Raw genomic sequence first — 21,096 nt, forward strand, 5'->3', positions numbered from 1 at the left:
CACTGCCTGCTTTGAAGCCCTGGATGGAAGGGGAGGATTGAACTGTCTCCTGAAGGCAGTTCCACAAACGGAAGAAGTGAGGAACAAAGCAGTGCATTGTGGGGGTTTAACCATGAGGAGTGGTGTTTAGGGGAAGAGCGCCTGCATCTTGGAGCAACTGGGGAGGGTCAGAGGGCTGGCTGTAAGTATTGTGATTATATTTCGAACATTTGTCATTGATCTTAATGTTGCTGTGAAAAATAAATAAATGTGATGTTTTTGGTTTCTCGGGGGTAAAAGAGCAACTCTCACAGTATAACTTTAGTTATTCCATAGTATACTGTGTTCAGACATGCATTGTGAAAGTGTCGAAGGCATGTTATTTTCAGGTTCTCCATTCTTATCTTCAGCCATTTCCTGCTTTTCCTCCACGACATCTCAGCGTAGGAACACTTCGTTTTTTCGTCTCTCTCCATCTCTCTCCCTCTCTCTCCCTCTCTCTCCCTCTCTCTCCCTCTCTCTCCCTCTCTCTCCCTCTCTCTCCCTCTCTCTCCCTCTCTCTCTCCCTCTCTCTCTCCCTCTCTCTCTCCCTCTCTCTCCCTCTCTCCCCCTCTCTCTCCCTCTCTCTCTCCCTCTCTCTCCCTCTCTCTCCCTCTCTCTCCCTCCCTCCCTCTCTCTCCCTCTCTCTCTCTCTGTCTCCGCCTCAAACCAGCTTCATGAACATTCTGTCGAGTCGTCCATGCCAGATGGTCCATCAATTATCGTTAAAGGTGACAGTGCACTAAAACCTTTCCTGGCAGAGCCCCACATCTCAATCCACAGGGGCCAATCCGGAATTGTCACGAGGTATTGGGGTAACGAATACACCAATCAGAGGCAGAGAAGAGAGTGCCACCTGAGTTGAGAATCCACCATGACAGGGGTTGGGGGGGGGGCTGTGGAGAGCCTAAAATTAATGTGAAGCAAAAGAGAGCTCTGGGATTCATGTGCTGCTTCGTTTTTTGGTCTATCCGTCAGTCTGTCCGTCTTCCTTTTATTGGAGTGGAGTTCAGAACCTTCTGTCTTTTTGCCTCTGGCTCATCTTCCTAAAATGCGTTTTTTTTTGTATACCTTGTCAAGGCTCAAATGAGAGCCAACACACAATGCACAGCAAGGGGGGCATGACACAAGAGGGGCGTGGGAAGGACAAAACATTAGGGAACAGAGACATTAGATCTGTGGAAGGAAGAGGGATGGGCGAAGAACATGGGGAATACAAGATGGACATTACAGGGACTTTCAGGAAGGAATGCAGGGAATTTGAAGGAGGTGGGTTTGGGGTGGATTAACGGGGGTAGAAAAGATCAAGGACTTGGATAGGGGATGATAAGAGGTGGTGGTGAACAGCTGTTTTGAAGGCCTGGAGGGAAGAATGGGAAAGAATAGAGTGAGGGAGTTTATTCCAAAGGCAGGAAAAAAGAGGAAGTAAAGAGTGAAGGTGAGCGATGATTCGTGATTTTGGTAGTTTTATCAGAGGGGGGTTGTTGGCGGACCTTGAGCGCCTTGCGGAAATATGGTGGGGACAAACCGCAGACACAGCAGGGGGTGGGGCGCAAAGACCGAAGAGGAGACGGTGGAAGACAGAAAGACCACTGACATGTTTGCGGTGAAAGAGTGAGAGGCCCAAAGACTCAGCCTCATCACAGGAGATACCAATGATCATAAATGCCTTTGTTTCCACAGTGTGAAGCCGAGAAAGGTGAGAGGCAGGAGCACCAGACCAGAGGAGAGAGCAGTACTCCATCAGGCTGTGGACAAAAGCCTTGTATGTGGTCAGGAGCTCAGGTGGGCTGAGGAAGGTCTTTGCACGATGGAGGATTCCCAGTCGGCGACTGGCTTTGGAGACCAGGTTGGAAATGTGGCTTTCCCAGGAAAGATCATGGAAGATAGTGAGACCCAGAAGCTTGAAAGAAAGGATTTCTTCCAGAGGATTGTTTAGAAAGTAGATGGGGGGTGGGGTTCAAACGGTCTTTTCAGAGAGACATAGTGAGAGTGTGAGATTTGTCTGGATTGAAAGACATGTTCCACGTGTTGGACCAGTTTGTGATTTTATCCAGATCTGCAGTGAGCAAAGAAGCTGCTGCTTGCCGGTCTGAGGGATGACCGATGGTACGGCAGAGGGTGGAGTCATCAGCAAAGAGATATAGAGGATTTTACAGAGATTCGGAGAGATTATTGATGAAAACCAGGAAAAGAACAGGGCCCAGAATGCTACCTTGAAGAACTCCAGCCTGGACAGGAAGAGGGGATGAAAGAACTCCCTTTAGGGCTACACATTGACGATGATAGGAGAGGAAGTCTGCGAGCCATGAGTGGAGATGGCCTTGGATACCACAGGAAGAGAGTTTGGTGAGCAGGGAAGGGTGTCAGACCGTGTCAAAAGCACGCGATATGTCTCAGGAGATGGCTCTGATTTCATGTCCGGCATCGAGTACCTCCATTCATTGTTGGGACAGCAGAAGCAGCATATCCAGGGTAGCGTGACTTGGTCTGAAACCAAATTGATGATCGGAAATCAAGCCATTGGAGAACAGGAAGGATTTAATGTTTGAAGTGATGATGGATTCCATAACCTTGCTGATGATTGGGAGAAGGCTGATTGGTCTGTCGTTGCAGGGATCTGTTTTTGCACCTTTTTATGCAGGGCAGTAATACTTGCTGATTTCCAAGCAGATTGCAGATGACCTTGAGCAAATGAGAGGGTGAATAGAACAGAGAGAGGGTGAGCAAGCGCAGAGGAGCAGGTTTTTAGGACACGTGGGCTGATGCCGTCTGGACCGGTTCCAGAATCTGATTTGAGGTTTGACAGCAAGCTCTCCACTTTGTCAGAAGAAAAGGACACAGAGTCCAGGACAGCTGAATGCGATGGGTAAAGGCCCTGTCACACCTTGACGTTTTAGCCAGCGTATGCCGACGTATGAAAAATTTGTCGAAAACGCTGGCGTACGTCCAATACGTTATGGGTAAGTTTTTATACGTTAAGAGCAGGCTGAAGCATGCTGAAGCACGCTGGCATGTGTCGTAGTACGTTGTATGTGTAGTACGTAGTACGTAGTACCTCCACGGCCAGGAGACTTCTTGGCAGCATTCTTTGAAGTTTTCTTCAGCATGACGATGATGTCGACACTTCGATGTCTAGCTTGGTTATGATTAAAATCGTCGAGCGGCAGCGTCCATTTAAATAGTCGAGCGCCAGCGATTTAAATCGTTGAGCGGCAGCCTATTAATAGGCTACGCCACGTGATCGTCGGCGATACGCTGCCGCGCTATGCATACGTTAGACGATCATTGGGCATACATTGTGAACGCCGACAACACGCAAAGCATTCGTTGGTATAAGTTATCAATAAGTTATCAAAACGTTCTGTGTACGTTGCTAATACATTATGCATATGTCCAACTTGTTATGAATATGCCCAAAACTGAAAAAACATCAATGGTTCAGCGTAGAAAAGCATTAAAAAAAATGCCAAAGAAAACTTCGAAGAATGCTGCCAAGAAGTCTCCTGGCCGTGGCCGTGGACGCGGACGCAAGGAGGATCCATCATCACCCACACCCTCCCCATCACGCTCACCTACTACTACTGACATGGATCTACTGCTACTACTACTACTACTACTACTACTACTACTACTACTACTACTACTACTACTACTGACATGGACATCTACTTACCATGGAGTCTGAAACACTGACGGGTTCCTCCTGTGAAGCCCATTTTTATATACCAATTCCCCTAAACGCTGCCAATACACCATTATACGGTAGCTGTAAGTTAGAAACACGTTCCGTAAGTTCTGTGGTCGTCCAGAAGACGTCAATCAAATACGTCTACATACGTCAATATGCATTGGAGATAAGTTACACATAGGTTCAAAGCACGTTACTCATACGTTAGAAATAAGTTTCGGGTACACTAAACATTACCTCGACGTGTTTCGACTTATGACGAACTTCCAAGTAACGTGTGTCGACATGTGTCAACGATTGCATAGCGTGCCTACAACTTATGGCCAGCGTGCTTCAGCGTGCTCTTAACATAAACAAAAAAAAAAAAAACTTACCCGTAACGTATTCGGCAAATTTTTCATACGTCGGCATACGCTGGCTAAAACGTCAAGGTGTGACAGGGCATGACGGTGATGTTGACACTTCGATGTCTAGTGCGGTTATGATTTAAATCGCTGAGCGGCAGCCTATTAATAGCCTACGCCACGTGATGTCGGCGATACGCTGCCGCACGCTATGCATACATTAGACTATCGTTGGGCAGACGTTGTGAACGCCGACAACACACTAAGCATTCGTTGGTATAAGTTATCAATAAGTTATCAAAACGTTCTGTGTACGTTGCTAATACATTATGCATACGTCCAACTTGTTATGAATATGCCCAAAACTGAAAAAACATCAATGGTTCAGCGTAGAAAAGCATTAAAAAAAATGCCAAAGAAAACTTCGAAGAATGCTGCCAAGAAGTCTCCTGGCCGTGGCCGTGGACGCGGACGCAAGGAGGATCCATCATCACCCACACCCTCCCCATCACGCTCACCTACTACTACTGACATGGATCTACTACTACTACTACTACTACTACTACTACTACTGACATGGACATCTACTCACCATGGAGTCTGAAACACTGACGGGTTCCTCCTGTGAAGCCCATTTTTATATAACAATTCCCCTAAACGCTGCCAATACGCCATTATACGGTAGCTGTAAGTTAGAAACACGTTCCGTAAGTTCTGTGGTCGTCCAGAAGACGTCAATCAAATACGTCTACATACTTCAATATGCATTGGAGATAAGTTACACATAGGTTCAAAGCACGTTACTCATACGTTAGAAATAAGTTTCGGGTACACTAAACATTACCTCGACGTGTTTCGACTTATGACGAACTTCCAAGTAACGTGTGTCGACATGTGTCAACGATTGCATAGCGTGCCTACAACTTATGGCCAGCGTGCTTCAGCATGCTCTTAACATAAACAAAAAAAAAACTTACCCATAACGTATTCGGCAAATTTTTCATACATCGGCATACGCTGGCTAAAACGTCAAGGTGTGACAGGGCATGACGGTGATGTTGACACTTCGATGTCTAGTGCGGTTATGATTTAAATCGTTGAGCGGCAGCCTATTAATAGCCTACGCCACGTGATCGTCGGCGATACGCTGCCGCACGCTATGCATACATTAGACTATCGTTGGGCAGACGTTGTGAACGCCGACAACACACTAAGCATTCGTTGGTATAAGTTATCTATAAGTTATCGAAACGTTCTGTGGACGTTACTAATATGTTATGCATATGTCCAACTCATTATGAATACGCCCAAAACTGAAAAAAAAATCAATAGTTCAGCGTATGCCAGCGTTTTACATATATTTTGATACGTTGCCATATGCTGGCTAAAACGTCAAGGTGTGACAGGGCCCTAAGGTGGGCACAGAAAGCAATTGGTTTTGGACACAAGATTTTGATGCAAACACCGAGTTTCGGCATTCAGCCTTCTCATGTGCGGTATCAGTAGTGTGGCCATTTGAGGTAAGGGAGGAGATGGAGGGGGAACATACACCAGAAACAGATTTGATTAGACGCCACCAGGATTTTGAGGAGGGAGAGAGGTTTAAGAGTTCAGACTTGAGCTGAGAACGATGTTGTTTTCTGGCTCTCCTGAGGGTAGATACACACTTGTTCCGAGCTTTATGGAAGGAAATGAGATTACCCTCAGTTGGGTTTGCTTTCCATGAAGCAAAGGCAAGTTGTTTCAGGACAACTGCCTCACCACAAGCTTCAGTGAACCAAGGGCGGGAGGAAGGGAAGGACAACTGAAGACGAGAGGGGATAAATCTGTGCATGAGGGAGAGCAAGTTTCTCTGAAAGAATTCCCAAGATGAGTTGATGTTTGAGAAAGTAACGATTGGAGACCAGTCTAGAAGTTTGATGGCTGCTTGGAGACCCTGCCAGTCGGCCCGAGTGAAATGCGAGACTTGACGGCGGTGAGGTGGTTCTCTGATAATAGCCAGAGAGATGTCCAGTTTGACAAGCACGTGGTCAGAAGAACCGATTGGTACGGAGGAAGAACAGCAGATATTTTCAGGGGAATTTGTCAAAATCAGACCCAGAAGAGATAGGGTACCATTGGTTGAGATCCGAGTCGGGAAGTTGACCGATTGAGTCAGTCCCAATGAGTCGCACAAAGCTTTTGCTGAAGTTCCATGACAGGTGAGAGAGGTACCCACACCTCACCAACTTGCATGATGACAATTGAAGTCACCACATATGAGGAAGAGAGAGTTTGGGTGAGAAGATAGAAGTTGGTCCATGTTTTTGGATGGTGAGGTGTAAATGGAGTCATCACTGTTTGTTGGATGATACAGTACACATATAAACATGAGGTGGGAGTGGAGGGGAAGCTATAGCCAGAGGTATTCCTGGGGGTGTGGGGGAGTGAGGTCAGTGCATGGAGAGTGAGGAATAGAGTCTTTGATGAAGAGAGCAACTCCTCCACCAGGACAAGGCTCATGTCTGTCATTCCGGAGGAGGGAGTAACCAGGGAGAGATACTTGGGAGTCGGAGACGTCTTGAGGGAGGAAAGTTTCTGTTCGGCAAATTATGTCTGATTTGTCAGTGGCAACCTGCATGGAAAGATCTGCAAGGTTTGAGTGAAGACCCTGGATATTTAATGTGCACACTGTTACGGAAGAGGGAGTCTAGGAGGCTTTGGCTGCAGGGAATGGGAGCGGAGGGGGAGGGTAGAACAAGGGAGGAGGGGTGGAGGTAAGGAGAGTTGTTGAAAGAGTGTGGGGATTTGCAGAATAGCGAGGGGAGGGGGCCAAATGAGGAGCAGAAAAAGGCCTTGTTGTGCTGGGGGAGGGGGCAGGAGAGGGGCAGAAAGCAGTTGAGGATTTGAGGAGGTGGGGTGATGAGATGAAGGTGAGAGGGCAGTGGAAGGAGGCAGCTTTGTGGATGAGAGGGGGGGCAACTTTGAGAAGGGGGGATGAGGGGGATGAATAGTTGCATAAGGCTGAGTGGGGAGAGTTGAGGGAGAAAGGTGAGGGGGGAGTTTTTGAGAAAGGTGAGAGGGAAGCTTAGAGGGAGAAGAGTGTGATGGTTGCTTTGAGAGGGAGAGGTGAGAGGGGTGAGTTGGCATTGAAGTTGGAAAAAAAGAATGGTTGATGGAAAGTGAACATTCATAGCAAACTGGTTTTTTTTGTTTTTTTTTTTGGTCAGAAATGCGATTAAAGACGTTTTGATGGACGCAATAAAGGCGAATTAAGAGAATAGAGAGAAGAAACGTTGTAACAGTTGGATTTTTTAGGCAAGGTATGAATGAAAGGTCGAATTGAGAGCAGTTTGTTGAAGTGGAAGAAGAGTAGTGAATTATGACACTGTAAAGAGTACCACATGTGTGAAAGAGGAAGATGAAGCATTATAAGAGATCGTTTTTATTATTATTATTATTATTATTTTTGAGAGTTTTCATACTTGCAGGGAGGAAGGTAGTTTTTTTTTTTCCTTTAGATTTAAGACAACAAACAGAGTGATTAGTTTGGAGGGATGGGGGGTGTTGGGAAAGTGGGGAAAATAGGAATTGAAGGTAATAGGAAGAGAATACAAATAAAATCGATCGCACACCTCGAGGGGAAGGATGGGTGGAACTCAAGGACCCTGGTAAGACAAGCTCGACAAAAAACTCACAAAATAGCACGATTTTTGTAACAAAACCGAACCAGGAACACACAGTAACATGTCGGTGAGAAAATAAACAGTTAAAACGGGACAAAAATCGACCAGAGACTTAACTTTGAGAAAGTCGGCAGAGACCCCTGAGAGATCCTGCCGATGCTCCAAACCCAGAACTGGAAGTCTGAGAACTGGAGTTTTCAGTACTTTCACTTCCTTGGAGTTCTGCTCTCATTTAAACTCCAACTCCTCTCACCTTCGTGACCTTGAGCTTTTGCCCCGTTTTGCCTTCACCTCGTCATTGGCTGAATGTTCCTGCCAAAACCCACTCAGAATCCATACTTAAAACATCTTCATTCCCGGGAGTGTAGAAAGACACGGTGGTTCAGTGGCACACAGAGTGAGGCCAGGGGGGAGCGAGGAGGACTGGGATAAGAATGGACATTTGTGCCAGAGTTAGTTATCGGGCTCCGAGCTAGCGCAAGGTGTGAAGGGACTCGGTTCATCCTCATCATTATCTCTCTTTCTCTCCCTTCCATTGTCGAATGTGTGATTGACGCCATTATTTGTGGAAGTGATTTTAAGTGACTGTCTTAGCCCTAAGGCATCCGATGATGTGAATGACGTAGGAGACAAAGGGTATGTATTTGTGCCTTTTAAATGTACTTGTAAATTACCTCCTTGTAAATGCATGTGTTGGCTTGAATGCATCTTCAAAAGGATTCATGTCCTGACTTTTCCTGTTCATTCCAATGGTGCCATGTGTCAACTGGGGGTGATTGAACAGACTAATTAGATTATCGGTCACAGGAAGCAGTGTCTTACATTTGTTTTGTTCAGCCAATTAATGAAGATCGGTGACATATCCGCGGGCACGACCCCCAATTGTACCGTGAACCTCACCGGCGATAGTAACACGGCTTTGAACTTAGGAGCCTGTTTGAGGTTCGCGGTACTGGCGGTGACCGTGGTATTGTAAAGACTCGCCGTCATTTGGAGTTATCCAGAGGTGATGACCATCACAATATTTATGTTCTCTGGAATTGTAATTCCAGATAAGGTGTTGTCATCGTGCACCATCCGTCTACCATTTCACCTTCTCCGGCTAAACTGCTTCACCGATCCGGCTGAAATTTGGCAGCAACGTAACGATTTATTACTTGACTGGTAACGGGGATTGCAAAGTTCATTCTGGTCACATGACTTGATGTAGGTCAAAATGGCAGACTTAATAAATTCCCTCAAAAATCTTCTTCTCCAGACACAACAGTCAGAATGCTTCAAAATTTGAGTTACACCATTAGCTACAGGTCCAGTGGTCCTATTTCTTTAGTAGGTTATTGTATAATTTTTTAATACAGTGATCTTTTATTGGCACATAAATTAAGCTATGAATGCACAAACGTTTGGATACTATAGACTATAGAGGAAGGCTGAAAACATGATTTAATGCCAGAAAGAAGAAATGGAGGTGTTGTGGCCTGAACGGAGCCTCGATTCCCAAACAGCCAGACTGCCTGCTCATCTGATCCTACCTCTGTAACACGCCGAAGCCGTCCCAGGTGCGTCCTTGAATCTAACACCACAATCACAGTTGATTTCTGTTGGATATGCACTTGAAAGTACGATTGGCAAAAATGTAGCCAGTTTGGGAATTGTGTAAGCTATCTTCACCGTGTGCGCTCCTTTGGTTGTCCTCTATAGGGATGGTGCTGAAGACCCTCAAGCCAGGCTTTCAAAGCAATACCATGTTTCTAAGCGCAATGCCCTCCTCCTCTGGTGCCAGCAACAAACCAAGAGATACCGAGTAAGTATAACGGTGTCATTGTGGGGGGAAAAAGGTGTGTGTGCATGAGTACCATGGTGTTTTATCCCATGGTCTGTTCCCGGTTGGGCCCACTTCCTGAAAAGTATCCACGTCATCTTTTTATGAGTTGGATAATGAAAGGTTGAGTGACTTGGTAAATAAAATGAACAATGCCGTGGATTTATAAAAGCCTTTTTTTTTTCATCATTCCACATTTAACGGAGGTTTTTGGCTTTCAAACTGTCGCCACACTAATTCACCCTTTTCTGACCTTATCCATGAGCTGCTTTCACCTTGAGTTAATGGGGTTGCCTGACAACCCAGAGACTTTGTTACAGGATGAGAGGCAGCTGCCCCCTTAATGACTCTCGTGGCTGCCTAATTGTTTCCTTGGAGACTGGCCAGCATGTTTACATGTGAGCTCATTGCTGGCATGTGTGAGGATTCTCTCCCTCCATTTCTCACCTCTTTGCAAAACAATGGATCTTCTCGTGAGGCCGTCAAAAACAAAGCAATTGAATGCTTCCAGAAAAGATTAGCTTCTGTTGATTGGCCTTCGGCTGAGAAGCCTTGACATCTCTCGGCTGCTCGGGCCTCGTGAGTAATTAAGAGCCGATGGTTTTTAGAGTTCCAGTTCCTCTGAGGCCTGTAATCTGACGCCTGATAATCACGCTCAACGTGCATTTGTGCCTCTCGTCCCGGATGTGAAAAGGTGATTCATGGAAATGCATTATTTAAAAGTAAAATCGTCTTTTGAAGAACCGATATTTACTGGATCTGCTCATTAAAAATAAAATTTTCGCTTTTCTTCCTTGTATGATCACCAAGAAGCAGCAAAGGCAGCTTCTGTGAATATTGCGATGATTTCTGTGGAGGAGGCTTCGGTTTGCCTTTGTGGTTCGCTGATTGGCTGTGAAATGTCACATGCTTGTCACAAGCAATCAGACTGACGGAATTGAGACGTGGCTGCCTCTCCAAAATACTGGGGAATTTTATGTTCCATAACTTGCCGAACGATTTTTCCTACCGTGAAGATCAGACCAAAATTTTTGGGTTTTAAAAAACAAGTTGAGTTTCCCTTTGTTTGGAATTTCCCTGGAAAATACCTGTTTAAGGTAAGCATTGCCGTGAGCTCGACGAGATGGCTCTGTATGCCCGTATTGGTCTTGTACAAATGCATTCTGTTGGGTTTGTTCTTATTACTGTCTTGCCTCCAATTCCACAGAACATTGACATCACAAACTTCAGCAGCAGCTGGAGTGATGGCCTGGCCTTCTGTGCTCTGTTACACAGCTACCTGCCTGCACACATCCCTTACAGTCAACTGAACCCCACGGATAAGGTAGTTAATGGCCTGCTCTCCTCACCAATAAATCCATGTCGATGGCACCTGTGCCAACGTCATTGTTGTGTCCCGTAAACCAGACATTTTTGCCATGTTTTTGCACGGTTGGATATGGTGGTTACATCATGCAGCTCGTAGGCTGAGCCAGATGTTTGAAAACCCAGTCACAGGTAGTGAAAATATCATCACTCCACCCCAATTGATCGCTGATTAGCATAGAGGGTGAATGACGATGATGATCCTCATCATAGTACAAAATAATGATGGTCCTGTGTGGTCTGTTTTTCCACAGAGGAGAAATTTCTCTCTGGCTTTTGAGGCAGCTGAAAGCATCGGCATCCCCCCGACTCTGGTATGCATTTTATGTACGCTGTTATGAATTTGCTACCATTGTTAATTGCTTTCGTGCTGTCCCCTCGTGGATGGTTTCAATGACTGCCTTGTGAGTGTTCTTTATCAAGTGGTTATATTGGCTCTTTGTGATTATATGACCCTGAGGTCAGGGTTTTCCTTGTGCCATCTGCTGGAGGTCAACGTTCACCTTGTGCCAATCCTCCATTTTGTGATTAAGCAAGGCAGTGCTGTTTGCCTTGTGCCACCTGTTGCCATCTGCTTTTCATTTGTGCATTGGAAGGCAATGTCTGAAGTAAAAGTTTAATATGACTAAACAGCCATTGAAATTAATTGGTGATATAGATATGCTTTTGATGATAGAGAAGGCTAAAAGAGGTGGAATATCACAAGTTTGTTCAAAGAGATATGCCAAAGCAAACAATAAATATCTTCCTAACTATGATGATCCACAAGATAGTTCTTACTTCTTGTATTACGATGCCAACAATTTATATGGATGGGCTATGTCTCAATCTATCACATGGAAAACTCAAATGGGTTAAAGAGAAACATCATGAGGGTTTTATAAAACATGTTATCTCTTCTCAAAAGGAGTTGAATGAAGCAGAAGTTGGATATTATTTTGAGATTGATTTGAAACATCCAGAAGAACTCCATAACAAACACAAAGACCTGCCCTATGTCCCAGATCAAGAAAGTCCGATAAAAGAATGGTTCAGCAGTTATCAACAGTAATTTCTTACAAAAGGCAAACCAAAATAAAAATCACTTTCTACATTATATGATAAAGGGAATTATGTTTTATGTCAAAGGAACTTGAGACCATATTTATCTGCTGGTTAATAGTCAAGAAAATTAATAGAATTTTACAGTTTAGACAAAGTCATTGGTTAAAGACATATTGATTTTAACCCAAAAAAAGAAAATGGAAGCAAAACCAGATTTTGAGAAAGACTTTTGTAAATTAATGAATAATGCTGTATTTGGAAAGACAATGGAGAATGTTAGGAAGAGACAAAACAAAAGACTGACTCCATCTTGGAAACAAGCATCCAAATTAATTAATAAACCAAGTTTTCAAAGAGCGGAGGTGTTTTCACAGAACTTTTGTGCGGCTCATATGAAAAACAAGAGAGCATTGAAATGGATAAACCTATTTATATAGGAACATCAATTCTTTACTTGTCAAAGTTGTTTATGTATGACTACTTCTACAACAACCTCACGAAGAAATAAGTGGATGGAGTTAATCTACTTTATACGATGACAGACAGTTTAATTTTGAAAATCAATAAGAAAAATGTTTATGAGGAAATGACACAAGACATCAATATTTATGATACAAGCAATTACAAACCGAGTAGAAAGTAGTCTGTTTTCCATAAAAAATAAAAAGGTTATTGGGAAATTTTAAGATGAGCTTGGTGCAAAAATTATGAAAGAACCTGGGGGTTGAGAGTAAAGGCTTATGCTTATCAGAATGCTTTCAAATGTGATTTAAAAAACACAAACTTCTTTAATTTTTTTATCTTCTTATCTTTTTTCAGCACTGCCTTGCTTGATAAAAAGCTTAAGGGGATAAATAAAAATGTAATCAAAGAGAGTATAAACTTGAAACATTATTAACCTCCACCATCGAAGATGGACGGAGGTATTGATGACTTCCGTCATCTGTTTGTGTGTTTGTTTGTAGGCACGATAACTCGAGAACGGAAGAAGCTACCGATGTCAAATTACACCACGCGATTCAGGAGGGTGATGGCTAGTGCTTATTAGATTTTGGTCAAAATCGGTCAAAGGTCAAGGTCACAGTGAGGTCAAACATTCGATTTTTGATGGGTTGGTACAGAATCATCGTAGAAACTTCTGGTTTGCGTCGCTACCTTCTCTAGAGACAGCTTTTATTAGACAAAGTCAGAGGTCAAGTTGACGATTTCGTAAATACCAGTCTATGACTGCTTGTTTGTTTGTTTATTTGTGAACACTATTACGGATAAACTCCTCGACGGATTTCAACGAAACTTGGTGGGGGGATTAGGTATGGTCCAAGGATCATGCCATTAGATTTTGGACTTGGTCCAAAGTCCAATATGGCCGCTATGGCGGCCATTTAAAAAAATATATTTGAATTTTTGTTTTTGCATTTCTACATGTTTTAAGTGATTTCCAACCCCCCTCCCCCCCAAAAAAAAAAATTGTGAGTGAAAAAAAACCAGAAGATTTTGCAAGTTTTTTTCAAAAAAATTTAGACATTTTTATGGCATTTCTACATGCGCGTTGATCTCGTTCAAAAATGTAATGGGCCCGATATGTTCTCATGGATCAGCCATTACGTGGTGGAGGTATGCGCTCTACTGAGTGCTGTTCTAGTTCCAACTGCTTTGCTTTTAGGAAAGAAGAATATAGAAAGATGAATGCAATAAGAAGTGAAAAACATCAATTATACACAGAAGTAAATAAAAAAGCATGAGGAGTTTTTCATGATAACAGGTATATTTTAGAAAATGGAATTGACACCTTCCCTTATGGATATAAGTATTAAGATATTTAAGCATGAACATATTTAATAGACAAAGTATAAGAGTTAAGATATGTAAGTATAAGTATGTGTTAAGATATATGTATGTATACTGAACAAAAATATAAACGCACCAAGCGCAAAAATATAAACGCACCAAGCGATTGTTACTATTTTACCTCGAACTCATTAATACTAAATCTTCACAACAATTTGGTTATAGAATCCATGACAATTGAGCATTAAATTTCAAAGAGTTCCTTGAGAATTCTGGCGACAGTCTTTGCGCTACAACAGCCGACACAAACGAGGTGTCACTGTCAGAGTTTACACAGTCAGTAGCGGGTGTGTCCACCGTTGGCGTCGCGCAGAGCGGTGCATCTCCGGCGCATGGACATCACCAGATTATCGATGGTGGCCTGAGAGATGTTTTCCCATTCCTCCTGGAGAGCCACACGGAGCTGGCGGACGTTCTCTGGGACTGCGTAACCTTGTCGTACGCGTCGATCAAGAACGTCCCAAAGGTGCTCGAAGGGCGACATGTCGGGAGAATATGGAGGCCAGTCGAGGACATCAATGTCCTCCTCACCGAGGAAGTCCATACAGATCCTGGCAACATGGGGGCGAGCATTGTCGTGCTGAAACGTCACATGGTGAAGGCGCACAAACGGCACGACGATGGGTCTGAGTATCTCGTCCCTGGACCGCTGCCCGTTCAAGTTGCCTTCAATGAAATGAAGCCGAGTGCGCTCTCCATGGCATATGCCTGCCCACACCATAACACTGGCACCACCGTGTGACACCCGACGAAGGACATTGGCGTCAGTGTAGCGCTCCCCAGCCCGACGCCAGACGCGGAGTCCGCCATCAGCCCGATGCAGCTGGAACCGCGACTCATCGGTGAACAGCACTCTCCTCCATCGTGCGAGGGTCCAGCGCAAGTGAACATTGGCCCAGTTCAGTCGGGTCTGACGCCGGACTGCAGTGAGGTCGAGTCCCCGGTGTGGTCGGCGGGCTCGGAGGTTGGCCTCCCTCAAGCGGTTACGCACCGTCTGGGCTGAAATGCGCCTGTTATGCAGCCCGACAGTCTCATCGGCAGTCCTCGTGGCCGGTCGGAGTCGATCCCGGAGTTGTTGCAGCCTCATGTGACGATCCTGACCGGCGGTGGTCACACGTGGTCGCCGGGCATGTGGGCGGTTCACGGTGCTTCCAGTCTCTCTGAGGCGCGTTCTCAGGCGGCTAATGGTGGAGTGGTGGACATTGAAGTGTGCTGCAACGGCCCGTACTGACGTCCCAGCATTCAGCATGCCAATGGCGCGCTCCCTCAAGATTTGTGACATCTGTGGCATGTTGACATTTGGCACCAGTCCACATTTTGGGGAGGCCTTTTATAGGGCAAGCTATAGGGAGTGTTTGTGTCCTGGTCACGCTCACTGACCATCACTCTGTCAAGTCCCATGGTGCTCATGGGAAGGATTACTCAACGTGTGAGTCCACACACTCAGAGTGGTCAATTTCAATGGGAACATCTGTCTTGAGCAAAACAAAGGAACCATTGATAAAACATATCATCGGTTTGACCATTTTCCCATAATGGCAATCTTGACTTAGATATTTAGGTTGGTGCATTTATATTTTTGTTCAGTATATATATATATATATATATATATATATATATATATATATATATATATATATATATATATATATATATATATATATATATATATATATAGTCAACCCCCACTTTATCGCGGTTCACCTATCGCGCCCCCGGTTCATCGCGGGTTTTCCCTTGGAACGTAACTAATTTTTTCTGCGGATTCCCCCCGGTACATCGTGGTAATAATACATAAAATATAAATTATTTAAGCAATAAATTATAACGTGTGGTGCTCGACCAGTCACACAATGCACGAGACAAAGTTTCGCTTGTGAACTTCGAATATTTTCTACGTTTTTTCTACAAGCCCCACGATGTCGCCCAAATGCCCTGCACCTTCTCAGGCTTCTGGCAAGGAACCGAAGCGCCAGAGGAAGGTCCTGACGCTCCAGGAGAAGGTTAAGGTGCTCGATATATTGTTACGTTTGAGGGGGGGGTATGCATTCAAAGGGTAATTAGGATGTTTAATTAGGTATGCCATGCTGTTCGAGTTTACCAGGATCTCGATGTAATAAGTAGCAATTCAGTGGGGATAGGTTGTCTAGTAAATGTCCATTTCTTCAAGGGAGAAATGATAAATGTCACGTAATTAGATAGGGACACGGGATAGGGAAAGTGTGTCTGCGTAAACCCCTTTTGGTATTCTCTGAAGACTGGCCGTGACGTCACAGGACAGTGCAGCGGATGGCTCCGCCCCGTGATCACGATTGGCGGAAGGCGATGGCGGTGGGCCAATAAACGGCTCGATTGGGAGTGACGAGGACGAAGGATAAAAAGGTTCTGTTCGGGGTCGAAAAGGAAGAGGAAGAAGATTACAACCAGAACGATCGTGTTTTTTTGGTGCGGTTCCCTGTGGCGGCAGAGAGCGTCCTGGTTGTTGTGCTGAATCGATCGTGTTCTTGATCGTGTCTGGGAGCCTTGCCGAGCCTCGTGCCTCGCTTTGGTTGGCTCTGGGGTTCTGCTGACTCGGAGTGCGGGGTCGGGCGGCGGGCGGACCTGCCTCCCTCTCCTGCTCGCGGCTTGGCGCGGGAGCTGGTTCCCTGGCGGCTGTGGGCGGACTTGAGCCAGGACCAGGAGGTCGACAGCACCGCGGTTTCTCCTGCCCCCCCTGGAGAGAGCAAGGCCGGCTCGTCCGGCACCGATCCAGGGACAGTTGCGTCCACACCACGGTCCAGCCTGACCACCAGAGATAGCTACGTTTTGTGTGTGTGTGTGTGTGTTTGGCGCCTTAGGGGGATTGAGAACTGTATATTCATTGGAATTGTCTGTGTTTTTCCCCACGCCCGATCCCACACCATCCCGTCGAATCGCCCCGGATCCCTCTTCTTGCCGAGTCTTGTTATTTCTGGTAATTATAAAAAACAAATAAACATCATCAACTCAGTGAAAAGTGACTCGTGCCACCTTCCTCGTCCCATTTGCGGTAGAGCGATTAGAACCGCTATGTTTGGGTTATAAATAAATAAACCGCCTCCATCGTTTCGGCTCATTCTACGTTGGCGGGACTGTTCAAGTCCCATGGACGTCACATTGGTGTCAGGGTGTTGGATGTTCGAACCCCTCTAAATTATATTTGGTATCGGGAGAATATACCAGGATTAAAATCTCGCCACGAATTGGAATATAAAATTACTACAGAAAAGCGCGCGAGCGCGGGAAAATTTTGGCGGGATTTTTCAAATTTAAATTAATTGGCGGCAAACCTGACTTCTGCACCATGGCGGATGTGCAGATGTTTGAGGAGGAAGGCCACGTGTCTGGCAGCGAGTCGGGGGAAGAAGGGAGAGACGGGGGTAGGATTGGAACCTCCCCCATTCCGAGCGTGGACCGTGTTTCATCGCCCGTAACAGAGCCGGCAGCGCCGGAAACCGGCGCGATGTCGATCCAGACAATGTTGGAACTTTTAATAGGGAACATGACGGTACAAATGACAAATCAATTCGTGACACAGAGGGCAGAAATGACAGATCAATTGGGGGTAATGGGGGTACAGTTGGGTGCACGGATTGATTTAATGAGGGATGAATTGGGGGAAAAGATGTAGAAAATGAAAACTGAGATGCAGGAGTGTGTGGATGTTAAATTGGGAGAATTACAAAGCAAATTCGAGGCTAGATTGGAGGAAACAAAGGTAGAAATTACATTGGCGGGGGAAAATATACAGAAAAAATTGGTAGATAAAATTGATGCAACGAACATTCGGGTTGATAAAGTGGATGAAAGCCTGGAACGTCATCGTGCCTGTGTGGATGCTCATATGCAGATGCAAGTTGAAGAGTGGGGAGAGCTGAGGAAGCAAGGGATGAATTTGGCAGAGGAGGTAAAAGAATTGGAGGCTCGTTTGGACGAACAAGATAAAATTATGAGCCAAGATGAAGTCTTGGATAAAGGTCTGGTAGAGCCGTCTTTTGTAAGTAGAGTGTCCGGGTTGGTTGACGAGCAGCTACAAACTCGCGACGGAGCCTTGGAGGAGGTTGTGCGGGCCCAGAAGATCCTGCGGGAAGAGGTGAATCGGTCCATTCAACGTTTGGAACAGGAGGCAAAATTGACCCATGAGACCCTCACCACAAAACATCTTTGGCCACAGTGGGCTCCGAAATTGGATACGCAGCCACAAGGGTGTTTGATCCCTGGGCTGGATTCGGACAAGGGAGAAACTGAGAAGCGGGCCACCGTAAAAGTGATCCCCCTGGTAAATTTCGACGGGTCAGGGAGCGTTGAAGCTTTTCTGACGCAATTTGAGTGTATTTCCCGACTAAACGGGTGGAATGAGCGGGAATGTACAGGGAATTTGGTGGCAACGTTGCGGGGACCAGCCGCAGATGTGTTAAACGTGATCGCGGAGGGATGTTGACCAGCTCCCACATTTGCGAGGCGTTGAGCCGTCGGTTTGGGTTCGCGGCAAACTGTGATCTGGTGCGGGCCCAGCTCCAGCACCGCAGATTAAAGCCAGGAGAGACAGTGCAGGAGCTGGCGCAGGACATTTACCAGTCAGGATCGCGTATCGGGACCTTACAGTGGAGGCATGGGACAGACTGGCACGAGAAATTTTTAGCTGCTCTTCCTGACCCTGAGGTCCGAGCGCTAGTGGAGCTACAGGATCCACCCACCGTGCACCGAGCGGCTGAGTGCACGGCCAAGCTGGCCTCGTGGAGTCGGCCGGGTCGGGTGCCCGAGAGGCCATTGGTGACAATCCGACAGGCGGAGATCCAGGATCAGGGAGGGGGGCTGGGAGAAATTGGCATTACCCAAATGTTTCAGGAAATTTGCCAGAAACTGTCAAGTTTGATAAGGGGTAATTCGGTAGTTGGTGCACCAAAGCGGCGTGGTCCAGCCCAGCCAATAGAGCAATTCGATTATGGCCGAGGGGGTCCGGAACCGGAAGAGACATTACACCGATACCCACGGGGGCCTTTTATGGGTAGTTGTTTCCGGTGCGGGCGAAGAGGACACATGCAACGATATTGCCGGTACCCGGCGATAGAGGGACCCTCCAATAGACTTTTAGACTCGGAGAGGGTGAATCCTCCTGCTGAACCGCCAGGTCTATCCGAGATGCCCTTTCATAGGTCGGGTCCGGAAATCACTGTCGGGGGTCGGGGAGACTCGATTGGGCTGAGCATATAGGGCCATGCTCGGCTGGTGAGATTGTGGCGAAGTGCCCTCCTTTGGTGAAAAAAGTGAATTGTGGAAAAATTGGCATGGGTTTGTAAGTTCTGCTGGGTCTTAGAGTGACAATCGGGACAGTGGGTAATTGGAAACAAAGCGGGCACGAGTGGCTGTCCAATGGCTGGTGCGTGGATCGGGTGAGAAGTGCTGTGTGAGTTGTTTTAAGTGAAGAAGTGAAATGTATGGTGCACACATTGTTTTTTTTATTGGGAATGGTGTGGTAACAGGGAAGGTCATGGTCGGTGAAGTGTTAGAAATGCAGGTGTCACATGTAAGGCCGATGGGGTGGGGTAGTCATGTGGGTTTTGTGGGTGGGGATGATGTGCTTGTCCACAGGGATTGCTGAAGCTCACGGTGAGCGTGAATTGCGACCCCCTTCAAGGAGATTCACCACCTGGTGGCTAATGGTGACAGTGTCTGGAGGCAACTGGGAGAGGGTCTGGTTGGGCGACCAAGGCGGGTAGGACCTTGGCGACCCAGGAAGGCCAGAGGAGCCAGTGAGACCCCTTCCAGAGTGTTGTACGGGATTAGAGCTGATGGCTACCAGGGGGGAGGGAATCAAAGGGAGCGGGTCGGAGAAACGTCCGGGTTGGACTAAAGCTTACCTGTGGGCATGGTTGCACCTGAGATGCCCCCATTATCTTGTGGTAACCCACCCCACGGCCACGACGGGATTCAGCCTGCATGATTAAAATGAGGACCATGACCTAGAAATGTGATGATGACCATGGTGTGAGTGTTGTGAAGATGTGCGAGTCCCACTCGATCCCGCACAACTTGACATGTGCAGCAAGGGCATGATGTCCGCATAATTTGGGGCAAGCAAATTTGAAAATTGGCTCCCCAGGTAACGCTGGGTCTATTAGCATCCACTGGGGGAGGCGGTCAAGTGTAAATATCCTGTGAATAGTGTCGTTAAGGCTTAGAGTAGGAATGTAAAGTATAAGTGTTGTGTTTTTGTGGAACCTTTTGTTTCCCCTCCCCAGATCACTGGAAGAGTGCTGGGCAAGAGCAATGATGTAGAAGATGGAGTGCAACTTCGCTCAGTGCTCTCATTAAATAAAATAAAATAAAAAAATAAAAAACGAATGATTGTTTAGGCGAGGATAAGGCCAAAAGGGGGTAGTACATTAAGCAGGATAGGTAAGTTAGCTGCGACTCGCTGCCCATTGCCCCTCCTACTTTATTTCGTTAGGTTAATTAGGTGTGAGTCAGTAAGTGTTAAGGCTGGTACGGTAGCGCCTGTGATATACCTTGCAGGAGCTGCGGTACCAGAGGAGGGGGCAGTGTTACGTTTGAGGGGGGGGTATGCATTCAAAGGGTAATTAGGATGTTTAATTAGGTATGCCATGCTGTTCAAGTTTACCAGGATCTCGATGTAATAAGGAGCAATTCAGTGGTGATAAGTTGTCTTGTAAATGTTCATTTCTTCAAGGGGGAAATGATAAATGTCACGTAATTAGATAGGGACACGGGATAGGGAAAGTGTGTCTGCGTAAACCCCTTTTGGTATTCTCTGAAGACTGGCCGTGACGTCACAGGACAGTGCAGCGGATGGCTCCGCCCCGTGATCACGAATGGCGGAAGGCGATGGCGGTGGGCCAATAAACGGCTCGATTGGAAGTGACGAGGACGAAGGATAAAAAGGTTCTGTTCGGGGTCGAAAAGGAAGAGGAAGAAGATTACAACCAGAACGATCGTGTTTTTTTGGTGTGGTTCCCTGTGGCGGCAGAGAGCGTCCTGGTTGTTGTGCTGAATCGATCGTGTTCTTGATCGTGTCTGGGAGCCTTGCCGAGCCTCGCTTTGGTTGGCTCTGGGGTTCTGCTGACTCGGAGTGCGGGGTCGGGCGGCGGGCGGACCTGCCTCCCTCTCCTGCTCGCGGCTTGGCGCGGGAGCTGGTTCCCTGGTGGCTGTTGGCGGACTTGGGCCAGGACCAGGAGGTCGACAGCACCACGGTTTCTCCTGCCCCCCCCCTGGCGAGAGCAAGGCCGGCTCGTCCGGCGCCGATCCAGGGACAGTTGCGTC

At 46.4% G+C, this 21,096-nt stretch overlaps 2 long non-coding RNA genes across 2 annotated transcripts in view; one reads left to right on the top strand and one right to left on the bottom strand.

Annotated features, from left to right (window-relative positions):
* The window catches only part of LOC147011239 (uncharacterized), a 202,695-nt gene that overhangs the window by 77,586 nt on the left and 104,013 nt on the right, over positions 1 to 21,096 (bottom strand). The gene's annotated exons all lie outside the window — the stretch shown is intronic.
* Positions 9,172 to 21,096, top strand: part of LOC147011242 (uncharacterized) — a 36,700-nt gene continuing 24,775 nt past the window's right edge. Inside the window, exons 1-4 of the long non-coding RNA XR_015052420.1 lie at positions 9,172 to 9,277; positions 9,420 to 9,522; positions 10,748 to 10,864; positions 11,160 to 11,219. This is a non-coding gene — a long non-coding RNA (uncharacterized LOC147011242). The remainder of the gene's footprint in view (positions 9,278 to 9,419; positions 9,523 to 10,747; positions 10,865 to 11,159; positions 11,220 to 21,096) is intronic.

The sequence above is a fragment of the Eptatretus burgeri genome, chromosome 16, assembly GCF_056783735.1.
Source record: "Eptatretus burgeri isolate ZD-2024b chromosome 16, Ebu_testis_v1, whole genome shotgun sequence".
Classification (NCBI taxonomy): domain Eukaryota; kingdom Metazoa; phylum Chordata; class Myxini; order Myxiniformes; family Myxinidae; genus Eptatretus; species Eptatretus burgeri.